Here is a 13,166-nt window from a genome sequence, read left to right on the forward strand (position 1 = left end):
GATGTGAATCTAAATTGATGCATTCACTATTTTCATAGTGTTTGGAGATTCCTAAAAAAGTTAAAATAGAACTAACATAAGATTTATCAATTTCACTTGAGTATTTACCTGAAGAAAATAAAAACACTAATTGGAAAAGATATATGCACTTTTATGTTCATTGCAGCATTGTTTACAGTAGCCAAGATATGGAAGCAACCTAAGTGCCCCTAAATAGATGAGTGGATAAAGAAGATGTGAAACACACACACACACACACCACACACACGTGTGTGTGTGTGGTGTGTGTATATAATGAACTACTACTCAGCCATAAAAAAGAATAAAATCTTGCAATTTGCAACAACATGATGGACCTAGAGCGTATTATGCTAAGTGAGATGTCAGACAGAGAAAGACAAATGGTGTATGACTTTACTTATATGTGGAATCTAAAAAGCAAAATAAATGAACGAACATAACAAAAAAGAAACAGACTTACAGATACAGAGAACAAACTAGTGTTTGCCAGAGCAGGGAGATTTGAGAGGAGGGATGAAATGGTTGAAGGGGATTAAGAGGTACAAACTATCAGTCATAAGATCAATGAGTCACATTGATGTAATGTACAGCACAAGAAATATAGAAAATATTTTTAATAGTATGGTGTATAATCTATAAAAATATAAATCACTATTATACACCTGAAACAAATATAATGGTGCAAATCAACTACACTTCAATTTTTAAAATGTGTAGCTTTCAGAGAAAAAAAGCCAGCTTCGAATTTAATTTTTCTGACTTTGTTCCAGTGCTTTTTCCAAAAATTAATTGTTTCTTTAAAATAGACCTTTGATTAGAATATATATATATATATATACACACATATATATATATAACCGAGTCACTTTGCTGCACATCAGAAACTAATACATGTAAATCAACTATACTCCAATAAAAATATGAAATGTACCTTTGAAGATTTTTCTCCTATTACAACCACCATTCTGAGAAAAATGAAAATGCAGAATTTGCAGTAGAGTTACCCTAGATGATTTTAGTTGTAGTAATGAAATATTGGAGAGTTTAAACTTAACAGGCATACATCCCTGTGTTTATTATAAGAGCAAGTCAAAGATAAAACTGTACTTCTCTCTGGTCTAAGGTCTAAAAGAGAGCTCCTTATTACACAAAAATGTATTTCATGGTTTCCAAACACATTTATGATAAAAATTTTTTTATTAGAAGAATCAAATCAAAGAAAAACTTCATCATTGAATCAAGATAATCATAAAGGATGGGCCTGAAAAGAATTATTAGAATGTTGCCTTTAAGAGTAGCTTAAACATGAGGAGCTCCGATCCTCATCAGATTCGGAGCAGTAGTCTAACCAAGTTCAATGTAATGGAGATTAAATCTGAGTCCACATCCTGCTCAGCCACATTCCCTCTCTGTGACCCTGAGCAAATCATACAGCTTGTCCAAAGGTCAGTGTCCACATGTATCAGGTGAGACCTCTTCCAGTTGTGGTTTCCGGATTTTCAGGTATTGCTTTCCCTAGCTAAACTCTGGACACAGAACTGTAATCATAAACAGCTGAATATGTTGATTGCAGCTTCCAGTCTATCTCAGAACATCCGTGCCTTCTCGTTACTGATAGTATTTACAAATAGTTGACCTGGTGTAAACTCTGTTCATCAAAGCCTGGAAAGCTTTTTACTGTTAGGTCAATGTCATTATGATGGTTGCTCTGAGGGGTATAGACGGAATTTATGATTTTCTAGAATAAACATCACATCATTGGTATTGTCACAATGAAATTTTTAAATAGAAAAAAATATGATATAAAATATATAAAAGATAGAAACAGACTTATAAAACTTGAAATTCTGATCCTTAGGCTGAAAAAATTGGAACTCCATATATTGTGCTTGCAATAAATTCTGAAAAGCAAAAGCGAAATCTTTTACTTTGAATAGTATAAGTTGAAACCTTGGAAAGGTAAAGGAACTCATGATCAATCTTACTGAGAACATCTTTATTATGAAAATAAGGCAACATAAGGCTGTATTTTAGTTCAATCTTTTAATCAGGCTGTGACACACAGTTTCACTGTGTTTTATGCCTGTTGATCTTCCAAGAATTTGCTGCTGGCCAGCTTCTTTTATATGTATTTCTGTTCTCCATCCAACAAGAACAAGACTGTTTTACAATGAATGAAAATAATATGAAGTTTTCCTGAGTTACGGTAATACACATAAAATTTGACTTGATACTTACATAGATTATCCAGAAAAATTATATTGAATTTCATTTCCCCATCATGTCTGTAAGCTTTACAAAGGGAAGGATAATTTCTGGCATTCTTGGGGTTTGGCCCATCATGCCATGGCAAACCAGCGCATTGTAGACATTCATTAAATATTGTTGAAATGAATTTAGAAAGTATTTGAAGATTTTTTTTCACATCTACACTGTTGGTCCTCCTAGTCTGTCCAGAAGAGGGCAGTGGGCCGTATTCATCGCCAAATAGACTCCTCTCTCTTCCTCTCTTACTGTAACTCTCATCACCTGCAAAAGCCCCCTTATTTCAAGTAATATTTACTACGCTGAAAATACAGTGCTCTAAAAGTCTCTAGTTGCTCACAACAGCAAATCAGCAGTAACAAGATTTGAATTACAAAAGGATCCTGAACAGGAAAATAACGCTTTCGCTGCTGCTGCTAAGTCGCTTCAGTCGTGTCTGACTCTGTGCGACCCCATAGACGGCCCCCTACCAGGCTCCACCATACCTGGGATTCTCCAGGCAAGAGTACTGGAGTGGGGTGCCATTGCCTTCTCCAGACTCTCACTGAATAACAGACAATGAACTCATCTTGATAATTTTACTGAAATGTTTATTTTTTCCATGATTTATAGAAGTGTAGAAATTTTCAGGAGAAGATTCATTCTTGTTACATTGATGTCACTTGTGATTACAAAATGCAAGCATTAAAGAGGTAATCCAATACCATTTCACTTAACTTAATGGGCTCATATGTCTTCCAGTTTATTATAAGGGCAAATAGAAAATACAGTTGTACCTTTCTCTGGTCTAAAATCTAAGAAACATCTCCTAAGTTACAGAAAAATATTTCTCATGCTTTCCAAACACACTTATGGTTAAGTTTTACAATCTTGAGAAGCTAGAGACAAAATTGATCATTTAAATAAATCATTTCCATTTATTATGGGAAATGTTCGAAATGTATCCTAAAACTCCTCATGGAACAAAATTGTGTTAGGGAGACGTAATGTTGTTAGCATTGGGGTTGTCACGTTGTAGGGGCCTGTTGTGCGGATGTTCGGGACGCCACAGCTGGACCTCATGGAAGAATAGAAATGGAGTCTATCTTGTCATCTCAGTAGCCGGCATTTATGGTTCCTTACTTCAGTCTTCTGCCGTTTTAGTGACTCAGTTACTCTGGTTATTAAGCTCTTGCAGCTACCTACTAATATCGTTTTATTCTTCTTTATCTTTTCTCCATCTCAGTGATTCTGCTGCCTCACAGTTTTGGCCTCCTCTTGATTTCTACTTAGTCATTTACTCCAGGCATTTTTTTGCTTTCTGCCCAATTATTTAATCTGTGATTCTCTCTGTGTGTCTCACATTCAAAATCCCAAAAAGAGAGCCTCTAGCTGGTACAGCCAGTCACTAGCCCTCTGTTGGGTAGAGTTTTTACACTAAGCCGCTTCCACAGACCCATAGCCAAACTATGGACTGTCTTGATTTTCAAATGCCTGTCCTTGTCCATTGTGCTCAGTCGTGTCTGACTCTTTGCAACCCCGTGGACTGTAGCCTGCCAGGTTCCTCTGTCTGTGGAACTCTCTAGGCAAGAATACTGGAGTGGGTTGCCATGCCTTCCCGCAGAAGATCTTCCTGACCCAGGGATCAAACTCAAGTCTCCTGCATTGCAGGCAGATTCTTCACCATCTGAGCCACCGGGGGAAACAACAGGGTAATGAAACACAAAGCACGGCCATCAGAGGGAACCTCTCAGAAAGGGAACTCGGGCACGAAAAACAGCCTGCTGCTGCTGCTAAGTCGCTTCAGTCGTGTCCGACTCTGTGCCACCCCATAGATGGCAGCCCACAGGCTCCCCCGTCCCTGGGATTCTCCAGGCAAGAACACTGGAGTGGGTTGCCATGTCCTTCTCCAATGCATGAAAATGAAAATTAAAAGTGAAGTTGCTCAGTCGTGTCTGACTCTTCGTGACCCCATGGATTGCAGCTCACAGGCTCCTCCGTCCATGGGATTTTCCAGGCAAGGGTACTGGAGTGGGGTGCCATCGCCTTCTCCAAAAACCATCCTGAGACTTTCCCAAATGGGGAAAACAAAAGAAGAACCTTATTCTTTCCATCTAGGAAATTGATAGCAGTAATTTATGGGTCTTACTTTACCTGTGAACACTCTACTTGGTTTATTCATCTTACGGATGCTACTGTTTGTTTTCCTTTGTTCCAGCGGCCAGAATTCCTGTATACAATAGTGTGCTGCTGCTGCTGCTAAGTCGCTTCAGTCATGTCCGACTCTGTGCGACCCCATAGACAGCAGCCCACCAGGCTCCCCCATCCCTGGGATTCTCCAGGCAAGACACTGGAGAGGGTTGCCATTTCCTTCTCCAACGCGTGAAAGTGAAGTCGCTCAGTCGTGTCCGACCCTCAGCGATTCCATGGACTGCAGCCTTCCAGGCTCCTCTGTCCATGGGATTTTCCAGACAAGAGTACTGGAGTGGGGTAGCAGGCTCCATTTAGCATGCAAGCTACAAGGTACTGAAGAAGGGAATTGTCATTGTTACACATTTTGCAGACAATAATCAAGTAAGCAAACCTTTCCAAAAAAAGAAAATGTTTCCCCTAGGAAGCAGTCCAAGTGAAACCACATTGTTAGTTGAAAGTAAATATTTTAGACCATTAGCAAGAGTGGGGCAGACATTTCTTAGAACACTAAACTCAGAGATACTTTGGTGGAAGGGAGATAACCAAGTTCTCCTAAGACAAAAATGATGTTGTGCTTCAGTAGACAGTATTTGGTTTTTCTTTTCAATTTCTTATAAAAGAACCAATCATAAAAGTTCTGGTCCTCTAATCCTATGGGGGTTTTGCTTTTGCTTCTTTTTTTCTAAATCCCTTGCAGTCCTTTCTCTTGGCATTCTGTGTTTCTTCAGAGAATGTTACCAGAGATGACCTGATATTTTTATGTGAATAGAGAAACTGCCTGGGTGAAGTGAACTTAAACCAGGCCATTCAAGTCAGAGACATCAGTATATCTTAGGATGTTTTTCTCCTCTTAAAAACAAAACAAAGCAAACAGTTTTGTTCCTTATGCTTCTGTATTTTACTTTTGCTTTTTTTTTTTCCTGATTATATTTGGCTTCCTTCATTTTCTTAACAATATACTTTATCTTTAAAAAAAAATACCTTCCACAAAAATCACCATATTTCACAATTCTGTAGTAATAATCAGTCACTCAGTTGTGTCCAACTCTTTGCAACCCCATGGACTATAGCCCGTCAGGCTCCTCTGTCCATGGGGATTCTCCTGGCAAGAATATTTGAATGGTTTGCCATGCCCTCCCCCAAGGAAATCTTCCCAATCCACAGATAGAACCAAGGTCTCCCACATTGCAGGTGGATTCTTTACGGACTGAGCCACCAGTGAGGCCCAAGAATACTGGGGTGGGTTGCCTTCCAATTCTGAGTGTAAGCCTAAATGGAATGCACCCAGTACCATGCACAACATACATGATTATGTTGACACCTTAATTCTGTGCACAAAAGGGGGAGGCTTTTTTTCTGTGCTTTAAATGTTTTATTATTTTTTTTCTCTTACCAGGATAAAAATTTAAATCTCAATTTTAAAGTTGCCTCCATTCCTACGATGCCTCCCCAAAGATACACATAAACAGATACACCCCTTGCCTTTTACACACCACTTACTTAAAGGGATAGACAAAGAAATGCAGCCTGAATGGCATAAAATAAAGGGAGCCTTGGAACATTTTTATGGCTAGGCAACACTTGTCCTTTGTTAAAATCTCTTACTGATGTGGAGGAATGGTTTTCGCTGATCCTTTTGGTAACGCGTTCATGCTGCTTTTACGGCCTCAGGGCCAGGAGCATGCCTCTGATGCTGCCTAGTTAGTGGTCAGCATCACCAGTGATAACACACCTTCCTTCTTCTGCAACACGTGCTCTCCACACTCAGCTCAAATCTCTCCACGTCAGGCAACTCAAAGCCGTAACCCGGACAACCTGCCAGGAATCCTAACACTATGGGGTGGGAAGAGGGAGAGGGTGCAGTGGGCCACCGCTAATTTCTCCTCCATGAAATTGTTTAACAGCCAACAATTGTGACTCTGGGACAAAGAGCCCCCAATCCTGAATTTGTAGGTATCTTGCCACTGTTTTATACTAGAATAATTTTTAAGTAGATGTTTGAGGATTTAGACATTATGATATGGGCTCCCATCCGCACCCAAAAGATTGAAGTGGGAAACTGAGGTCCTAGAACAATGGAGTCCTCAGAATCTACCTGGCATTCAGGAGCCAGGCACTCCTTACCTGTGATGCGTACAGGGAACTGAAGCAGCGGTGGGAAAGAAGCCAAGTGGCAGCCTGGGTCACTCATCAGAAGCGTCTGGGCAGACCAGGAGGGTCAGGTTCACAACCAACAGGGTGGCAACTGGAGAGCAAGTCAGAGAGCAGTTCCTAACGCAGCACGGTGGATGTGGGTTTCAGGGCTGACGCACCACACGTGCCCCATCCCCAACTCCTTCCTAGGATTCCTGCTTCCTCTCATCCCGCAGTCAAGCAATGGAAGTGAATCAGACTAAGCCTCAACAGAACATCTTTCTTTGCTATTAATTGCTATTTTTCAAAGACTAGCTCAAAATCTAGTGGTAGAGGCCTACTGACTTACTTTACTTTTTTCCAACATATGGTATTAACATAAGTCGGAGCCCTTAGTAAACAGGGATTAAATTCCATGGAAGTCACAGCATAGCACCACACAGCATTCCAGAGAAGGCTGATCTCACAGTTAGCTGAATGTCAGACCATTTTCCTAGTTAGTAACATTGTCGAGCAGAGAAGACAGAAAAACTAAAAGGAAAGAAAAATCCTTTATAGTCAGAAAATTCTCAATATTTAAAAATGATGAATATTAACAGCAAAGGGCACACACAAAATATTTTGAAAATTCTTACCATTTGGTCCAGAAATGTGTTTCTTAAAAATCAGAAAACTTTTTAAAGCAAACATAACCATTTAGACTGAATTTTCCCCCTCTGAGTAGGCAAAAACTGCCTTATATAAACACCCCCACACTCGCTCTGTTCCCTTTGTAGCTCAGGGAGGGGTGAAAGAAAAAAAGCGTGGGAAGTTTTCCTTTGTGAACAAGCTTGCGTGCATAACCACAAGTTCGGTGGATTCTGCAGGCTGAGGGTGTCTAACCCAGAGGACTGCATCAATTGCTTTGGCAGATTCTCAGTATGAAGCCAAGGCACCTGCAAGAAAATTACCCTTTAACTTTTTATAGACTACATTTGTATAACGTTATTTTTCTTTTAGACACAGAGAAGTATCTCTTAAGGCTCAACTCTCAGTAAATTCTGCAAGTTACCTCCCCTTACTTGTGAATGTCTATCTTCTACTTCTGTTCATGGTCAAATCTTACAGGCAAACTGGCTCTTTCCAGGCATCTTGTCTCCTTAGCACTATTACCAAAGATGTTCCAGAAGGAAGTGTTCAATCTTTCAGGTATCTCAGCACATGAAATCCAGACTGTCCTTAAGTTTCCATTGGAGACTCTTGGTCTTATTCCTGTGGCTTAACTTATTTGGAAGAAACTCATGAAAGAGACTGACTTATGAAACAAACTTAAGTGTTTGGGTTGAAAACAGCAATAGCATTGGGAGCATTTCATTAATGTAAATTTATCATGAAATTCCTGAGTAGGGGGTGAAAACAGTTGAGGAAACACTGGGAAACAAAACCCCAAAAGCTCAAGCAAGCTCTACCTGAGCCTGGAGATTCGGAGACACGTGGGCAGGCAAGCCCTGCTTGCTGTGTCTTGTAGTTTGTGTCAGAAGTAAGATTCTGTCTGGATTTGCCCTGACCTCTCAGTGCTGCGCCAGAGTAATGGTTATCGACCCTGACTATTTCATAGAATCATCAGCTTCTCCCAACTCCAAATTCTGATGCCCAGGCCCTAATTTTGACCAATTAAATGATAGCCTCTGGGAATAAGGCCCAGGCATCAGAAATTTTAAAATGCTCCCTATGTAATCTTAGGGCTTCCCAGGCAGCGCTAATGGTGCCTGTAGAACCTGTCTCCCAATGCAGTTTGATCCCTGGGTCAAGAGCCCCTGGAAAGGGGCATGGCAACCCCTCCAGTAGTCTTGCCTGGAGAATCCCATGGACAGAGGAGCCTGGTGGACTATGGGCCACAGGGTCTCAAAGAGTCAGATGTGACTGAAGTGACTTAGCATGCACGCACACACGCATGTGATCTTTAATGGCACACACTGCTTTAGAGCACGGTTTTCTTGATGCACCAGGGTGATCACTGCAGAGGTGGGGTGGCATGTGGGGACTGCTACTTCTTCTCTCAGTTCAGATGCTTCCAGAGTTACCACTCCCTTTTATCTCCTTTAAGTGCTTCAAATAAAATAAAATGTAATTGGGAAAAAAGTGGAAAACATTAGAGGGATGTAACCAAGGAGAGTCTTGATAGAAACAATGCCCGCCAGTGTTGGGATAACTAGTTTATCCCATCGAGGAGGAGGTAGGGAAAGAAACTGCTTCTTTCAGGACCTTCACTCCAAAGAAGATGAAATTGATCAAACACCAGTTTCTAACTGTATGTTTGCAACTACGTATTTCTTGAACTGCTTTACTTCCTTTTTAGTATCAGGTGAAACTCACTCATTGGAGAAGGCAATGGCACCTCACTCCAGTACTCTTGCCTGGAAAATCCCATGGACAGAGGAGCCTGGAAGGCTGCAGTCCATGGGGTCGCTGAGGGTCGGACACGACTGAGCGACTTCACTTTCACTTTTTACTTTCCTGCATTAGAGAAGGAAATGGCAACCCACTCCAGTGTTCTTGCCTGGAGAATCCCAGGGACGGGGGAGCCTGGTGGGCTGCTGTCTATGGGGTCGCACAGAGTCAGACACGACTGAAGCAACTTAGCAGCAGCAGCAGAAACTCACTCATAGTTAGCCAACAGTTTAAGGAAGCAAGCCTTTTAAAAACCCTGATTACTATCTCTCATGTTTCGTCTCTTGGCACAAACACCAACAAAACACCTGGGAGAAATCTTCCCGATCTGTTGATACCATCAGCAATTATTATTATTGCAGAAGCACATCCTTTTATGTTAAAAATCTAAGAATAAAATGTTGTTACCACGCAACTAGTGGAGACGAAAATGGCAACCCACTCTAGTATTCTTGCCTGGAAGAATACAGTCCATGGGGTTGCAGAGTCAGACATGACTTAGTGACTAAACCACTACCACCATGCAACTAGGAACCATTTTATAGGTTGTGTACTCGGCCAAAGGATGTGTATATTTTGAGGTATTTTCTAAAGCAAAATTATTCAACATCACCTGAATTAATAACTTTTCTTACTTTATCCTCTTCCTTGAAACAATCTAGAGAATGTGATTAAGTAAATCAATTCATTTTCCCCAATTTAATCTCAGCCATTACAATTTAAAATGTTTTAAAGATTTTTTTTTTTTCTGGCACTGGTGTGGCTGTAGGGTCAGGAAATTTGAAACTGTGAAAAGACAGCTGGTCATACAGACAGACAGAAAGATGTGCTCTCAGAGATAAAATATTAAAGTTTGGGTACTCTTCGAAATCTTTTATGAACTTTCCATTGCTGAAAATTTCTTCTTTATCAATTGTAATTTTTATCTGAGGAAATAAAATATGATAGTGATGCTACGTTCTAACTGTGCTTCTGGTTCACCTCATCAATACAGTGAACGAGAAGCATAGTTCAAGCATAACTATCTCAAATGTCTAGAAACCCAAGTGAAAACACTGTACAGAAAGGGAAAGAGGCCAAGGGCCCAAATAGAGACCAAGCAACTTGGAGACAGACATCAATCCCCAAGAGTACACGCAGAAGACAACGGACTAGGAATTTATGGACTACTGCCTTAAGACTCAGGACAACAGAGTTGAAAACAACTCTGATGTACTAATCCAACACTCAGAAATTACAAGTGAGGAAATTCACTTTAAAAGATTAAATGAACACTTGAGAATACACTACCATGAAGCAGTATTTATGTGACAGAAGTTGAATTACACTAATTCAGGTCCAATTCAGGTCCACACTTAAGCTCCATCTCTTACCTGTGGCTTAAACATAACCTTTTTGAAATTTAATATTATTCATAAAGGTGGAAACAATCATCTTTCCCAGTATGCTTTTGAAATTTTAAATACAAATTATATGTAAAACATCCAACACATAATAGTTTGTTAACAAATTTTAATTCTCCCTTTCCTCTTTAGTGGAGTAGCAAAATTTAGAATATAATCTCTCTTACAAATATTCTTTTATTTGGCTAGGCAAATATTCTTTCTGCACAACTCGATTTTAACAAACAACTGAACTTTGAAAATATTATTTGAAGCAACCTAAAAGCAGTTTTCTTCCAGGATCAAATATGACATTTTATATTTGTAAGAAGAATCTTCCAACCTCCAAAATGAATTAAACTAACCTAATGCTCTTGACCAAAACCCTACTCCAGTAGGTGTAAGTACAAAGGCACTGGCACGTGCCTTGCCTGCAAGTAACACAGGCCTCCTTCTGGGGCTACCCTCCATGTTCAAGTTCAGCCTCAGTAGCTCAGCTTGACTCCTTACCTCTCCTAAAACCTCATTATGTCCCAGTACTCATTTAGGGCTTCATTAAGTTTTAGTCAGAAGCCACTGCATTAAACAATTAAAACTGGAGCCAGATCCTTCCTTGTGTCAGCTCCCGAGGGCAATCTAGGCTCCCCTGGGAACTTTGGGGAAGGAAGAGATTGGTTGAATACATGATAACAATCAAGGCTGAAACCACACCAATGAGAATAGTCATCCTTGCAGCTGCCACATAAAAGGAGCATGTACAGATCCAATGCTCCTTGCTCTTTAGGTCATAGGTAAGGGGCTGCAAATGTCAAAAAGTCAACTACTGACTTTATTCTGGTTGCATGAGTGAACAAAGGAGAACAAACCAACATGCTATTATCATGCACATAAAAATGAACAATTCCTTGAATTACCACATATTATGTGCCTCCTAATCTGGTCCCACCACTTCGTGGGAAATAGATGGAGAAACAGTGTCAGACTTTATTTTTGGGGGCTCCAAAATCACCGCAGATGGTGACTGCAGCCATGAAATTAAAAGACGCTTACTCCTTGGAAGGAAAGTTATGACCAACCTAGATAGCATATTCAAAAGCAGAGACATTACGTTGCCAACAAAGGTACGTCTAGTCAAGACTATGGTTTTTCCAGTGGTCATGTATGGATGTGAGAGTTGGACTGTGAAGAAAGCTGAGCACCAAAGAATCGATGCTTTTGAACTGTGGTGTTGGAGAAGACTCCTGAGAGCCCCTTGGGCTGCAAGGAGATGCAACCAGTCCATTCTGAAGGAGATCAGCCCTGGGATTTCTTTGGAGGGAATGATGCTGAAGCTGAAACTCCAGTACTTTGGCCACCTCATGCTAAGAGTTGACTCCTTGGAAAAGACTCTGATGCTGGGAGGGATTGGGGGCAGGAGGAGAAGGGGACGACAGAGGATGAGATGGCTGGATGGCATCACTAACTCAATGGACATGAGTCTGAGTGAACTCCAGGAGTTGGTGTTGGACAGGGAGGCCTGGCATGCTGCGATTCATGGGGTCGCAAAGTCGGACACAACTGAGTGACTGAACTGAACTTAACTGAACTGAATAGCATGTTGGTTGCCTTCCAACCAACTCATCCCGTGTTGTCCCCTTCTCCTCCTGCCTTCAATCATTCCCAGCATCGGGGTCTTTTCAAATGAGTCAGTTGTTTGCATCATATGGCCAAAGTCTTGGAGTTTCAGCTTCAGCATCAGCCCTTCCAATGAATATTCAGGACTGATTTCCTCTAGGATGGACTGGTTGAATCTCCTTGCTGTCCAAGGGACTCTCAAGAGTCTTCTCCAACACCACAGTTCAAAAGAATCAATTCTTCTGCGCTTATCTTTCTTTATATATTCATTAAGTAATAGCTTTTTCATGTACTCAAATAACTAGCACTTAGAAAATACCATGGAAAAAAGAAAACATTAGACTAGTGGCAAAGAAGAATGAAGAGGTACAATATTTGCAAAACTTAGGTGAGGAAAACTTTAAAACTATCCCTAAGTGATGAAAGGTAGCCTTGAATAAATAGAAAATACATGGAAAGTCACCCCATGTTCTCAGACAGGTTGATAATAGCACAAAGTCTAATTCTGTAGATCTGGGGTGAGGCCCAGGATTCTGAGTTACTTCTGTCTTGCCTTCCCCAGTGTAGACTGCTTTGTGCTTTACAGCTGTTGTTCTCAAGATGTGGCCCCTAGACCAGCAGCAGCAGCATCACCTGAGGAGTTGTTAGAAATGCAAATTCTTACCCCCAACCTGTCAAATCAGACACTTGGGCTCAGCAATCTACATTTTAACAAGCCATCCAGATGATTTTTGGCACACATTAAAGTTTGAGAACCAGCACTTCTAAAGTTTAAGTTGCATAGAATCACTCAAGATCTCGTTTAATGGAAAGCTTGATTCAACAGGTCTGGGATGGAGTCTGATTCTGCATTTCTAACAGGCTCCCTCATGATGCTGATGCTTTGGTTTGAATGTAACACTTTGAGGAACAAAGCTAGAAGACCAATCTGTTTCTAACTTACTCAAGGCCGGCCTGTCCTGTGCCTTCCACTGTCATCTTTTTCTGGGTATTAATGCTAAAAATATGTCACTTTCTCAGTAATATGTTTATTTTAAACCAAATTAACTCATAGCAGTGTGTTCCTCTCAAACCAAATTTAACAAAAAATCATTAAAAATGAATCTCAGGCTTTGGTGGAGCCAGTTTGGAGAAGTAACTATTCAGCAT

At 40.6% G+C, this 13,166-nt stretch overlaps 1 protein-coding gene across 1 annotated transcript in view; it reads left to right on the forward strand.

Annotated features, from left to right (window-relative positions):
* The window catches only part of TRAPPC3L (trafficking protein particle complex 3 like), a 40,918-nt gene that overhangs the window by 13,101 nt on the left and 14,651 nt on the right, over positions 1 to 13,166 (forward strand). The gene's annotated exons all lie outside the window — the stretch shown is intronic.

This window comes from Bos indicus x Bos taurus, chromosome 9 (genome assembly GCF_003369695.1).
Source record: "Bos indicus x Bos taurus breed Angus x Brahman F1 hybrid chromosome 9, Bos_hybrid_MaternalHap_v2.0, whole genome shotgun sequence".
Classification (NCBI taxonomy): Eukaryota; Metazoa; Chordata; class Mammalia; order Artiodactyla; family Bovidae; genus Bos; species Bos indicus x Bos taurus.